At 34.2% G+C, this 13,075-nt stretch overlaps 1 protein-coding gene across 5 annotated transcripts in view; it reads left to right on the top strand.

Annotated features, from left to right (window-relative positions):
* Positions 1 to 13,075, top strand: part of LOC128871980 (myosin heavy chain 95F) — an 81,890-nt gene that overhangs the window by 49,499 nt on the left and 19,316 nt on the right. The window lies entirely within an intron of this gene.

Raw genomic sequence — 13,075 nt, 5'->3', positions numbered from 1 at the left:
CCCGATAGGTCGACATGCATTTTGTAATTTAAAAAAAACCGCACTATTTCAAAACCGCATAAAAAAAAGCCGCATAAAAACAGAACCTACTGTATATAATTGGCGCGTACACCCGTTTTTGGGTGTTTGGCCGAGCTCCTCCTCCTATTTGTGGTCCTATTTGTGTCTTGATGTTGTTCCACAAAGTTTATATCGACACAAAATTCGCCACCTGTATTTGAACCTGTATAAGACGTAAGATCTTGTGAACGACCATAAATTACTTGCCTCGTATTTTCTCATACTCTCTCTCTCTCTCTCTTTCCCGCACTAAGCACTAATATTTTTAGCAGACGTTCTGATTGAGTGACGTGCGGGTGTTGGTTGCTTATAAAAAATGTTCAGTGCGTGAAGTTATACAAGTGATTTTTGGAGAATAAATTGAGAACTTGAGGATGTTAAAATGTTTATAACACATTTTTGGGAATTACTCGAACATCCCTGCGACCTGCACTAGGTCACTTAAAATAATTTGTATTGTTATTTTTTACAATAGCAACCTATTATGTATCGCACCGGTTGGCTTGATGTTGACTACCAAAAGTCAGTTAATCACCTCGATAGTATGGTTGTGGAGAGGTGTGATGAAGGCAGCGTTTTTCGCGTGATGCACGCGATATTCAACGCTGAAGTTTTCGATGATGATTTGCCATATACTAAATAACGATTTATTTATTTATCTACGGTCCTCACATATAAGCAGAGAAAATGGGCTAAATTTACAAAAATTAATCAAAATACAACAATTGAGAAAATTAATTGAAAATAAAATAATCATTAATTTTAATTTTAAAACATTCCCTGAATAAAAATCGGCATAGTTACGAATTGATGAATAGAATGGCATAGACAACGTGGAAAATGTGGGCTTATTCGAGTTGCAAAGAAATTAGCTGGTTTTCTGAGGTAAGAACGGTCATGGTAGCGGTTTCTTTACAACAGAGGTCGGAAAAAACTGAGATTGGATTGGAGATATACGAAAAAATTAAAGCAGCCACTACTGATGTTATTTCGTCTCCGCCTAAACAATGACTGATTGGAAGAGCGTAAAGCTGCTGGCCCAAAGCAGATTGACTTTGCTTGCTGTTATTGCTCTGTTAGGCTTTGAAAATTTCTATGGCCAAATGGGCGCTTTGAGCGCTATCAAAACAATCAGACGGTTCGTAAAAGGGAAAAGGAAACAGAAATGTTAGCCACATTCAATAATATCAATAATACATTTTAACATCATTATGTTAACTAGAAGCTGTGAAAACATATTGCAATTTTTTCTTTTGCTGTCTTATCAAATGTACGTAAGTATGCAAGACGCCAATCACGCCAACGACGAAAATTTTGGGTGCACGAATTATTTTTAAATCAACAAATACGTGGGCACGGTCAGTTTGCTCAAGCTTGCAAGAGACGAGGAACAATTCAAGAATAATATAAACATCTATGCTTTTCAATGGCATTTATTACATTTTCTTCAAACATTCGTGAAAAGCAAATGGAAATAAACAATCTTTCTAATATGCCCAAAATGCCCAAATGAAGCTTAACTAAATCAAAATTTATAACAGAACGACAGGGGTGTTCAATTCCTAATGTCAAAATGCTGCAAATAGAACATTCAGCTATTTGAAACTTGACCGTACTTCAAGCGCTTCAAGTAAAGCTGCCACTTTGTACTCATTTCATATATTTCAGTGTTGTTCCATTTATTTTTTACAGTTATCGAAGCCAAGAAAGCTAGGCGAGGCTTCATTGGGCCTGCACCTTACGAATACGTGTGAAATGAGCGAGCATGATTCTGCTGTCAAAATCTTGTAATCTGTCATTCTTGCGATATAACAGCTCGGTAGGAATAACCAACAAATTCAAGCATCCTTTTAAAATACCCTTTATATGCAAATATTAAGAATAGCCTGTATATGTATGCCTTAGTTGTTTTTAACACTTCTGCATTTGCATAACCATTCGTTACGTTGCAAATGCTACATAAATTCATACATAACTCTTTTGCATTTGCTTTTGATGCTACTATACTACATCTACTAAATTTTTAGTCGTATACATAAAGATCAATGTACACTATACATATATGCATACATATGCACTCGAGCATGTCACATTTGACTTTGTGAATATCCATCCACTCGCATTTTCAATTAGCAAATACCAAGTATTCGTAATTCTTGGGGTTTCCTTAGCTGCTGCTCTGCATACCAACCAACCAACAAGCCACTGTCAATGTCGCCTTGCTTGCTTGCTGTACATTCATCAGAGTCAGCCTATCCAATCCGTAGCGAGCATTGCCATTAAATTATCTGTAAATGTCTAAAGCAAAAGTAGAAGTTGAAGAAGTGCGAGTAGAAGCAACAGCAGCAAGTTGCACTCGAGTGCACCTATTGAAGAAGAGAATACGTGAAATGTGTTGCAACTGCAACTTATGCAAAATGTATACATTCATACACTCACACATCAACTGGCTGCACGAAGTATGAAAATGAGTTATGGCGTGAATTGAAAGAGCGGGGAAAATATGCAGCTTAATATAAATTTATTTTTGTGGATTTGGCGTTGTTATGAATGGCGACATGTGCGATGTAGTGGCTACTGTATGCATGTTTGTACAACAACCCTCTACCATCAACTTAACACACTAGGAGTGTAGACGCTTTGAAAGTGACTTCACAAGTGTTTGCTATTCTATATATGTGTAGTGAGTATTAAGCTGAAAGTATGCTTTGAGCAGCATCTTTCGGAAACGAGTATTTTTCTTACAATAGGGATGTCTTTATTTTGATTTCAAGTCGTAGCCCAATTACCTTTTACGGAAACACTTAAAGCAAATTTGATGCTATTTTTCTACACAATTTCTTACTGCCACACAAATAAAAAAAAATCTTTATTCATTTAATATAAATTGTGACATAATTCTAGTATTATAGGATACTAGCTTTAACCCGCGGCCCCGCTCGCGTAGGAGTAGTTTTGAGGGATTTAGGATATGGAATGTAAAAGAATTACAAACAATATCTTCATAGATTATAATTTTTTATTAATAACCATAATATTACAATACCTGGCATCCGTTGCTATGCCTCGTTGAATAAAATAAAAACCAATCAGAAAAATATCAAGCAAAATTATTTTTATTAATTTTCTATCTCAAACCGTTTTTGAACTTTGTATTTGGGTCATAGTTGAACAGATTATGCGGATTATGAAGTCTAGAGTGTACTATAAATAGTGGGAAATAGGAAAAAATAAGATTTTTTACATTAAATTTAAGCAAATATTCGATTATTAGTGTCGAATGAGAGTGGTGGCGTGGCCTGGGGGCTGTGGGAAGGGGTTCCATCATAAAAACATACACCCCTTTACTTAATCTTAGATATTGTTGCTATTTAGTATTTAGTTGGCCCACATCAATAACCGCTGGAAACCGACACGAAATCGTCAGCTCTCCAAACGTTATACTGTTCCAAGTTTCTATTTTGCGCTCTTTGAATATAGCAGCGCTAGAAAACGGGTTTTTTTCTAATTTTGCGTTCCAAAGCTCTTGAGCTTTCCTTAACAACATGTGCGTGTGTCTTGGATCGTTAGCTTGGTGAAAAGTCCAAGTTTTGCACTAAGCTCCAAATTATCCATAGAAAGTTTCAAATTATAATATATTCCAGTAAAAATTTGTATTTATAATGATCCTGTTATCCTCAATTAATGTTATTCTTTCAATTCGGGATACCGCAACAGCTCACCATTATGTGCTTTGGCAAACTCCAAGCGAAGTTTAAGGTTTTCTACTGTGGAAACCGTTATTAGTCGCTTTTATGTTCGGCTAATTTTGAAGCATTAACTTTTAGATTTTTGTCCATTTCTTTGAGACTCAAACTAGTGTCTCTGCGAGATAGTTTTAACGGGCGGCCATTGCGCGATTTACTTTGGGTACCACAAATATTTTTACAATGGTTTGCACTGTTGGCGGACTCAAGTTTAAATTTTTTAAATTTCACCATATGACTTTTTCTTTTTTTTTTTTGGATAACCAAATTTCTAACGTCAACTGATATTTCGTTTCGCCCTGCCATTTTTGATGCTTAATTGTTCTAATCACGCCTGAATTTAATATAACAATAACATAATAAAAGGAAAGAAATTATCTTACCTTATAACACAGCATACCAGTATACAATCTTCGAACTTCGTTTGGCATGTAGACTTTTGTCAACGCTGGTTTTGCTGTTTCCCATAACTTTGTTATTTTATGTTAAAGAATGCATTTTTTTTTAGTTTATTGTGTTTAGAAAAGGATTTCAAATAAATATGTATCAACACAATTTTCAATCAACTTTACGGACTATCATACCAACGAAAATAAGCGGTGCATGTAGACTTTTGTCCATAACTGTGCTTATATAGTATATCCCGTTTAATTGAAATAATAAAAATTTAAGATATAAAGATAATTTCAGATATGATACCAGTGTGACATTTTGAACGGGTTTTACGTTTTTTATTTAATTTTTTTGATATTTTTTTATTTTATTAAGTATAGGTCATACACGAAGAGAGCAACAAACACCATGTAACTCAATGTTTCAAACTTTGTAAAAATTAAAAATCAACAAATTTGCATCAATGTTTCAAACATAGTTTCGTTATAGCCCTTCAATTTTGATTAACATTATTCAAATTTAAAGTGGCAAAAAAGTGGCGTGTGGCGCGTGGCGCGTTAAGTTTTAATAATGTGTTTGTTGACAGCGTTATGCATTTTCTTCCAATATTTGTATATGGACAAATAAGTGGGACAACATTTTTATCTAAAAATTCCGACTAAATAATTTCACATTTTTGATGAAAGTTTGTCCAATTTTTTAATACTTTCAGTCATATGATTTTTGTTTTAGTATGGACTAAAATTTATAAAAAACACTAATAAAAAATAAATTAATAGTCAAAGTCTTGCAATATGTCGACTTCGTTCTTGTTATTTTATAAAAGCTTAAAAAAATACGCAACGTATACTAAATATATGAAATCTAACGAGAATTTTTGTCCTGGCGAAAAGCAAACAAAAATTTTATTTAATAGCTGAGTTTATCGTCTTTCGTTTGATATCCATATTAATATCATAGAGTAAGTATAAATATTTAAACCATTTTTTTTTTAATTTAATTGCACATACCTATGAAATTTTTCCGGCATAACAAAAAAGGGGATTTTTGAGGCGCGACGTAACCATCGACTGATATTAACATTTTTTAACTTTTAACATTTAACTTTGAAAATGTATGCATAGTAGGCTTAAATATTTAATAATACAAATAAAACAAACATCATAAAAAATATATATATATATATAATAATATGTATGGCATTAAGGGAAATGGGAAAGTGGAAGGAAGCTAAAACATCGGACGACCGAGTTTAGACTGCATGGAAGAAGCGAAAATTATAAATATGTTACTTAAGATTTCAACAAATCATAAATTTTGTCACACGGCTCAAATGAAAGTGTTAACCACACCTAGGTTCTAAAATCCTCTTTCGGAATTATGAACTGGCCTAAAACAGATATTACAAATTTAAAAATAACTACTCAATACAATTTAGGAAACACAGAATTTTACACCAACGATAGAAGGAGAACGAGAATTGATGTAAACTACACTACAAGAACTACACAAAAATTAAATCTCTGAAATGTTGACAAAAACATATCCCGAACAGGTGATTTATCTGTTGTTTTTCATCAATTAGATTTTGTACCACTTTATTTATAATACTTGTATTCCATAATATTCCCTTTAAACACTTACATTAAACCACAGCGAGTCAGCCAAATTTTTGTAACAGTCAGCAAAGCGAAGACTACAAGGCGAAAACCACGAATGCAACGAAGTTACCTGTTATGTATTAGTAGTAGTGTTGTATTTCATAAGTGCATGTACGAGTACTTTGTTATTGGAATTGCACTACATTTACTAAACCCATAAAAACCGCAAATACAGAATACAGAGGCATATACAACAAATCTCTAATACCCCTAGAACAGAGAGCAAGGCAATGAGAAATACACCCTATATTGGGTACAGAAATAGATGTACACTGGTTAACAACATATTCAAAAATAGAGCAGATAGCACTTACAACTCTTTTTCAGGAGCTGCTTCATAGCAGATATACACCCGGAGGTTTGCCATTGCCTGCCGAGGAGCGACGGCTATTAGAAGCTATTTTTTAATTATTTGGTGTTTCATGCACGCATATTCGAACCTGTGCAACAATGTGGAACAATGTGGAACAATGTCAAGAATAGGAGGAGCTCGGCCAAGCACCCAGAAAAAAAGAGTGTAAGAGCCAAGGCTATATGTATATAACACTTAAAAACAGTGAAATTTAAAAGTTATATAGAGCCTTAAAATTTTAAGGCTAAAACTTTTCTCTAAATGCGAAAATACTTTTCCTTATATGGTTACATACACATATACGGAAATATTCTAGGATGTGATCAAATATAATCTAAGTTTTTTGTCAAAGTTAGTAGAATACGATTGCAACCACACGTAGGGTTCTTCTTCAACCAGGCATTGCCGAGAGCACCTCTCATTGAGGTCGAAATATTGTTAAGTAAATAACACCAACTGAATTTGTTGTTTTATTATTAAGATAAAAATACGAAAACTAAATATATATATGTATCATGAAAATCAAAATTAGCAATAAATAATCTTCGAAGTTGGGAAAAATAAAAAAAGGCAATATTTTTGGAGTTTTCTCCATATTAACTCACTCAAGAAACCCCTGGGTGAAAGTGCATGCTTCGAAAGCTTGAATCTTCCTTTTTATAAAAACGTTTCAAAATCTGAAATCGGCCTGAAAATGAGCGAAGTTGTAAATTTACATTTTAATTTGTAAAAAAATATCAAGTACCGCAAAACCGGTTCTTCAATACTAAATAATGATTTTGGGGTTGTATGGAAAATATGAAACATGGTTTTGTGTTGCTCAATCAAATCTGCATTGTAATGCAACAATAATAATAATAATTTTAGTGTCTATAGTGTGCCCAATGGCCGACACTAAAACCTGAAAGACCTTTTGTGACCTACTGCATGTTTTAAAAGTAGTTAATGCAAGTCCTATTGACTGGCCCTACTATTATTTAATGTATTACATCAGGTTCTATTTAGCCTAGATTTTCTCTGCATCAGGCTGAGAATTGGTTGAAATCCAAAATCTTGTAGTAATTTTTCCACCCAACATTCTTGATTTCATTCGAATCGCGATGAAAGATGTGCAGCTCGTCTTTGCCAAGGCAATACAGTTGCGCAAGATATGATCTGTGGTTTTATCATACTCCAGACAGAGTCTACACTCAGTCTCATTCCCAATGTTAATTTTTCAGATATGGTAATTTAAATAATACTGACCTGCCCCTACTATTTTCCTGATGTATATTTTTCATGTTATCTAGTTCCCTATTGTAGGTAAAAGATCTAATGAGCTTTTTGGCTGGACGAAGTTCTTGTGTGACTTCTCAATCGGTAATTCTTTGAGTATTCTCCCAATTATTTGCCATGCATTTAGTTTCTGCTCAGTTGATACCACAGTATAGTTTAGGACCATGAAAATCTGTTGCCGGGGGTCGGCGAGTTCATCAGCAATTTCATTAACTTTTATTCTGGAATGGCCCGGAACCCAGCAAAGTAGAATTTTATTTGTTACACCAAATTGTTTTGGGTTGCTAAAGCTTTCGTACTCTAGTTTCGATTCAACAGAATGTGAAGCAGTGTACAGAAGTACTACGTCATTTTAAGGGCACAAAATTACTGTAACATAGTTTAATTTGATGGTATTTGGTATTCGGAATTATATTATAACTATATAAAAAAACTTTAATTTCAAGTTTCGAATATAATGGCGGAAGTGGAGATAAATACTTTGACAATAAAATCCTAAAAGAGGGCAGCCCTAATGCTTACTAATAAGCACATAACCGCGTACACCTAGCAATTGCTGCTGTAGCTAATAAAATAGTTGTTTGTTCCGTACAGAGCAGCGACCGCTATACCTACTCTTTACTAGAAGCCATACTCTTTACATCTAGTTGAATTTTTGCTTTTAGCAACCAGTTCCACTGCATGATTCTACTTTTTGATACTCGTATCGTATTAAAGATAATATGAAAATGCATAATCAAGATTATGTTAAATTGCCTGAAAAATTGTTGCTAATTTGTTGCGCTTCTTTCAAGTACTTGAGTGAAGATTATGGCAACTTTATGCTCCTTTTAGCATAGAAGCTCTGTATTTGTTATTTTAGGAAGTACTACCACATTGGAGTCTAATGAATACCAACTGCACTGTACCATTTATTAACCTGTTAAGTGTATATATGCGTCAATTTCAAAAGTTAATTTTTTAGTTAATGTCGTATGTGTGCGTCATGCCGAAAAAGGAAAATGCATTTGCTATAAAATTTAAAGTTAAGCAAAAAACAAAATTTCCCTGTTATTTTGACATTATAAAGTAAGCATGAACACTGAATTTCCTGATAATCGTTATCAGAATCCAATATTTGGCTGAAACCCAGTTTGTCGGTATGTAGTAAATACGCGTCTTCGCTTGAAATTAATTCAGCACAGTAAATCGAGCTGTCTAAGAAGAACTAATCGCTTAACAGGTTGATCGCTATTTGCAACATAGGTAACAAAATGGTTCGCAAACTTGCTGCCAGATTGCATGGATTCAAGGATTTTGCAGAAGCTCTGAAGGTATTGAGTATCTTATTTCTCGAGACACAAATGCTTTTAAATTTGGAACTTATTTCTGAACATATCTGTGATGTGGATCTTAATTGTCTTAAAATATTAGTTAAGGCCAAGAAGTGGCCCTTTCAGTGCCGGAGGCCAATATATCGGCAAGCGCTTTACTATTCGCATTGCGAGAGCACTCCATTTCTCTATCTCAAATAATAATGCATTACACATTTTCAATATATAAATATTTGTGTTGTAATAATGAAATATTATGCAAAATTATATCACAAATGTATTTATGACAACATAATTCGTATCATATTACCTATAACAATTACGTATTTCGGAAGAGATAATCCGTCGGGAGTTTACCATGTCGAGTTAATTTTTATAAAGGGTCCGCCATATAACTTTACGGAATTAAAAATGCTATAAAAAAGAAACTACTCAATATTTTTCCAAATTGTTTTTTTATTTTGAAGTACAATTCTTCCGGTTAATGATGGAACACAACTTCATTCATATGGCTGCCTCGGCTAGCCATGCACCATCCCATACGATCGGTCCAATTTTTCAACCCATTTTCGATTGTATGCGGCTGTATTTCAGCTATGACATCGCGTATGTTGGTCTTCAGTGCATCAATTGTTGCTGGTTGCCAGCTAGCAATATTTTCGGTTGTACGCACGGTTTTTGGTCGGTCACGCGTTGGTTTGTCAATAAGCAACCCAGTTTCTCTTACTTTTTTCGCAAAGTAACGCACATACGCTTCATTCGGTGCTTTTCTTCTTCCCATTGCCGTACGTAATTTTCGTACACATTCTGCAACATTACCATGATTTTCAAAGTAATATCGCAATATTTCCCAGCGTTCTTTGAGCGTATACACACCATTTTCGTTCAGCGGAAGAATAAAACTAATTTTCTGTCAAATGAGATGACAGCTATGTAAGTGTTACCATTCTTCAAATAATACCTAGCTCAAATCCGTAACGATAGATGGCGGGCCCTGTATTTGTTATACATATAATATTATTTATCTTTTTTTTAAATATATCGGAAATGCAAAGTATATACTTTGTAATATAATAAATGGTGCGGATAAAATTATGATAAAAAGATTACTTTGTTTGTGGAAATACGTTTTGTAAGAGTGAACAGGATTTTTACTTTCTTTATTATCTTTGTTATTTATATAATTTTCAATGAATATAGAAAAACTAGTGCCATTGTTTTGTTCTATATATCTTCCCTAGGATATTGGCTTTCGAATCATGGAAATATTGTTTTTTGCTTGGTTTTAGGAGCATTTTACCAAACCTTAGTAAAACTGTGAAATTCGGCCGGTTATTCTCGCATAGGTACCTCTTTTTCGTCTGGCACAAGGTTTAAGTGTCCTAATTATTTTCATTTTCTCAACTAAAAGACATATCTGCACATCTATCTCAACTTTTCAGCAAAGACGGAGGTATTCTGAGAAGAAGAAGATGAGTAGAAAATGATAAGAATAAACAATGCACCCATTTATTGTTTGTAAATAAGTCAAAAACTGAAGTTAGCAATACTTAACTTCTAGCAGCTTAACTGACCCATAAATGTATTAGTCTGCCCCCCCAAGCGCTTCAAGAAACGAAAAGTAAAGTTATGTTAAGTTAAAGAGACGCTTTCAATGTTTTTCTTTGGAGCTAGTTTGTTGTTTGTATAGGGTCCAAACATATTTTTGAAATCTAAAAGCCAAGACGAATATTGACACCAAGTTTACTTAAATTTGACTGAAGGCTTTTTCGTTATTTAGCCAAGCCTTTTATTTTAAGGTTACATTTTAACCGTTATTATTTCCCTGAAAAAATAAAATTTTACTTTTACCTGTATTTTTTATTTTTTATACAAAATCAAAGTCATAACTTTTTTGCAGAAGCTTGAAATCCCCAGACTCAAAATATCGAAATTAAATTATGTAATTTAAAGTATATTAAAAATAATAGGAGTATTCACACGAAGCTAGGTACTCGGTAGCTCGGTGTTCGATAATTTTTCCCCGTGTATTTTGTTTGTGTAAAATTATTTTATTTTCGGTTAACCGATTACCGAACTATCTTGGTAGCAAACTTGGTAATTTTTTTGGTAGTAGGTAAACTGCAATCAACATAAAATGTGCCATTATTTATATTACGGGTCACTTTTTGCTTTCTTATCGCTTCATTGTAAATATGTTCAATAATCAAATTCCTACGTGTGCAAAAAGCAACATTCGCAGGAAAATATGGAAATGACACTATTTTCTGTATGGAGATCCGCATGTTGGAAAGCTTGTCATTTGTTCCTTCTGAACACGTGTTACTTTACAACAAAAAATTAATTGTCAGCACTAGAGACTAGGATTTTAAAAAGGTGGGGATTTGGTTTAAAGAAAATTATTTCACTGGACAATCCGGATCTTACAATCCTAAGCATGATCCTAAAAGTTGGAATGTAGCAAACTCCTTTAAGGATAACTTGCCGCGCACTCAAATCTGCATTGAGGCCTACCAACGAAGACTTATATAGGGTGGTTTTTGAAGAGCTATAGGAAAGTTTTTCAAAAAATCACGTAAAAATCAGAAAAATGCATGCAATTTTTATTTAAATCGATAGTACAGTCCATATAATTTAATGTTTGAAGATTATTTCATGCAAATGTTGACCGCGACTACGCTTCAAATGGTCCATCCGCTTAGTCCAATTTTGGCATACTCCTTCCAATGTTTCGGTCGGTATCTCACATATAATATAAATGCTTAAATGTTTTCTTCCAATGCGTTAATTGAAGCAGGCTTATCTGAATAGACATGAGCTTTAACATAGCCCCACAAAAAATAATCTAAAGGCGTTATTTCGCACGATCTGGGTGGCCAATTGACAGGTCCCGAACGTGAAATAAAATGTTCACCGTACTGGCCTCTCAACAAGTCCATTGTTACGCGTGCTGTGTGGCATGTGGCACCGTCTTGCTGAAACCACATTTCATGCAAAAAAATGTAGGATATCATTTCGCATTTCATCATTTCGCTCACAATTCACAGTTACGTTACGATTCGCAGCATCTTTGAAGAAGTACGGTCCAATGATAACTCCAGCCCATAAACCGCACCACACTGGCACCTTTTCTGGATACATTGGTAGCTCTTGCAATTCTTCTGACTGATCTTCACTCCAAAATCGACAATTCTGCTTATTTACGTACCCATTGATCCAAAAATGAGCTTCGTCGCTCACCAAAAATTCTACGTTGCGGTAGGTCGTTCTGCTTCAATTCTTGCACCAGCTGTATTTTGAAAGGCTTCACACCTAAATTCTTTCGCAAAATTGTCCACGTTGTTGAGCTGTTTAAAAAGATTATAGCTAAATGGCATCAATTCCATCAGAGGATCTAAAAACTTCCCTCTGACAATAAGTGCCACGTCATCCGCGTAGGCAATCACCTTGCAGCCCCGCCTCTCCAGCTCCTCCAGCGACCTATTCTAAGAAATTTGAAAAATATTTCAAGCCGCAAATATGATTTATAATTTCATTTAATCAATTTATACGTCATCATAAATGTTTTGAAGTAAAAAAGCATGTACTTTATTTTTCGTTAAATTCAAATGGATCATCTAGGTGAAACGCTCATTACATTTTTACTTATGATACACACCCTAACATAACACAAGCCCGTAAATCACCGACAACAATTTAATATCGCAAACTGACAGTTTTAATAAATTTCACCTTGTCAGATAGTTTAGCAAAGAATTGTCAGCGTCATCAACAGAAAGACTAGCAAAAGTTAGCAACAACGTCATTGAACGACCACCACCATCACCATCAAAAGCAACATCATCATTAACCGCAGCAACACCAACAGCCTTCTATGATTATTTAAATGATTCGCATAAACGGTTATAGATTGTTTTGCTCACTTGTCTACCTCCATACATACATATTTCTATATGTATTATAAATACTATTATGAATAGCATACAAGTATACAATGCTTATATAGTATGCATGCATATATGTATTTTTTGCTTACTTTTGCGGTACTCTGAATTTCATTTGTTTGCCCAAGCTTTGCCTTTGTTTCTCTAATTTATCCTCATAATTGAAACGCGATCGGGGGCAAGGGGGCATGGGTGTCAGATAATAGTCTACTAAGTGTGTGGGTGACGTTCAAACTAAGTTTGCTGTAAATTAACTACTCATTACTCAATTTTCTCTATCAGCAACTAAAATTTGGTCTCCGAACATTCAGCGTTGTCATGTATGAGTACT

Source organism: Anastrepha ludens, chromosome 2 (assembly GCF_028408465.1).
Source record: "Anastrepha ludens isolate Willacy chromosome 2, idAnaLude1.1, whole genome shotgun sequence".
Lineage (NCBI taxonomy): Eukaryota > Metazoa > Arthropoda > Insecta > Diptera > Tephritidae > Anastrepha > Anastrepha ludens.
The sequence above is the reverse complement of the archived record's forward strand: the minus strand, read 5'-3'. Positions and strand labels throughout refer to the sequence as shown.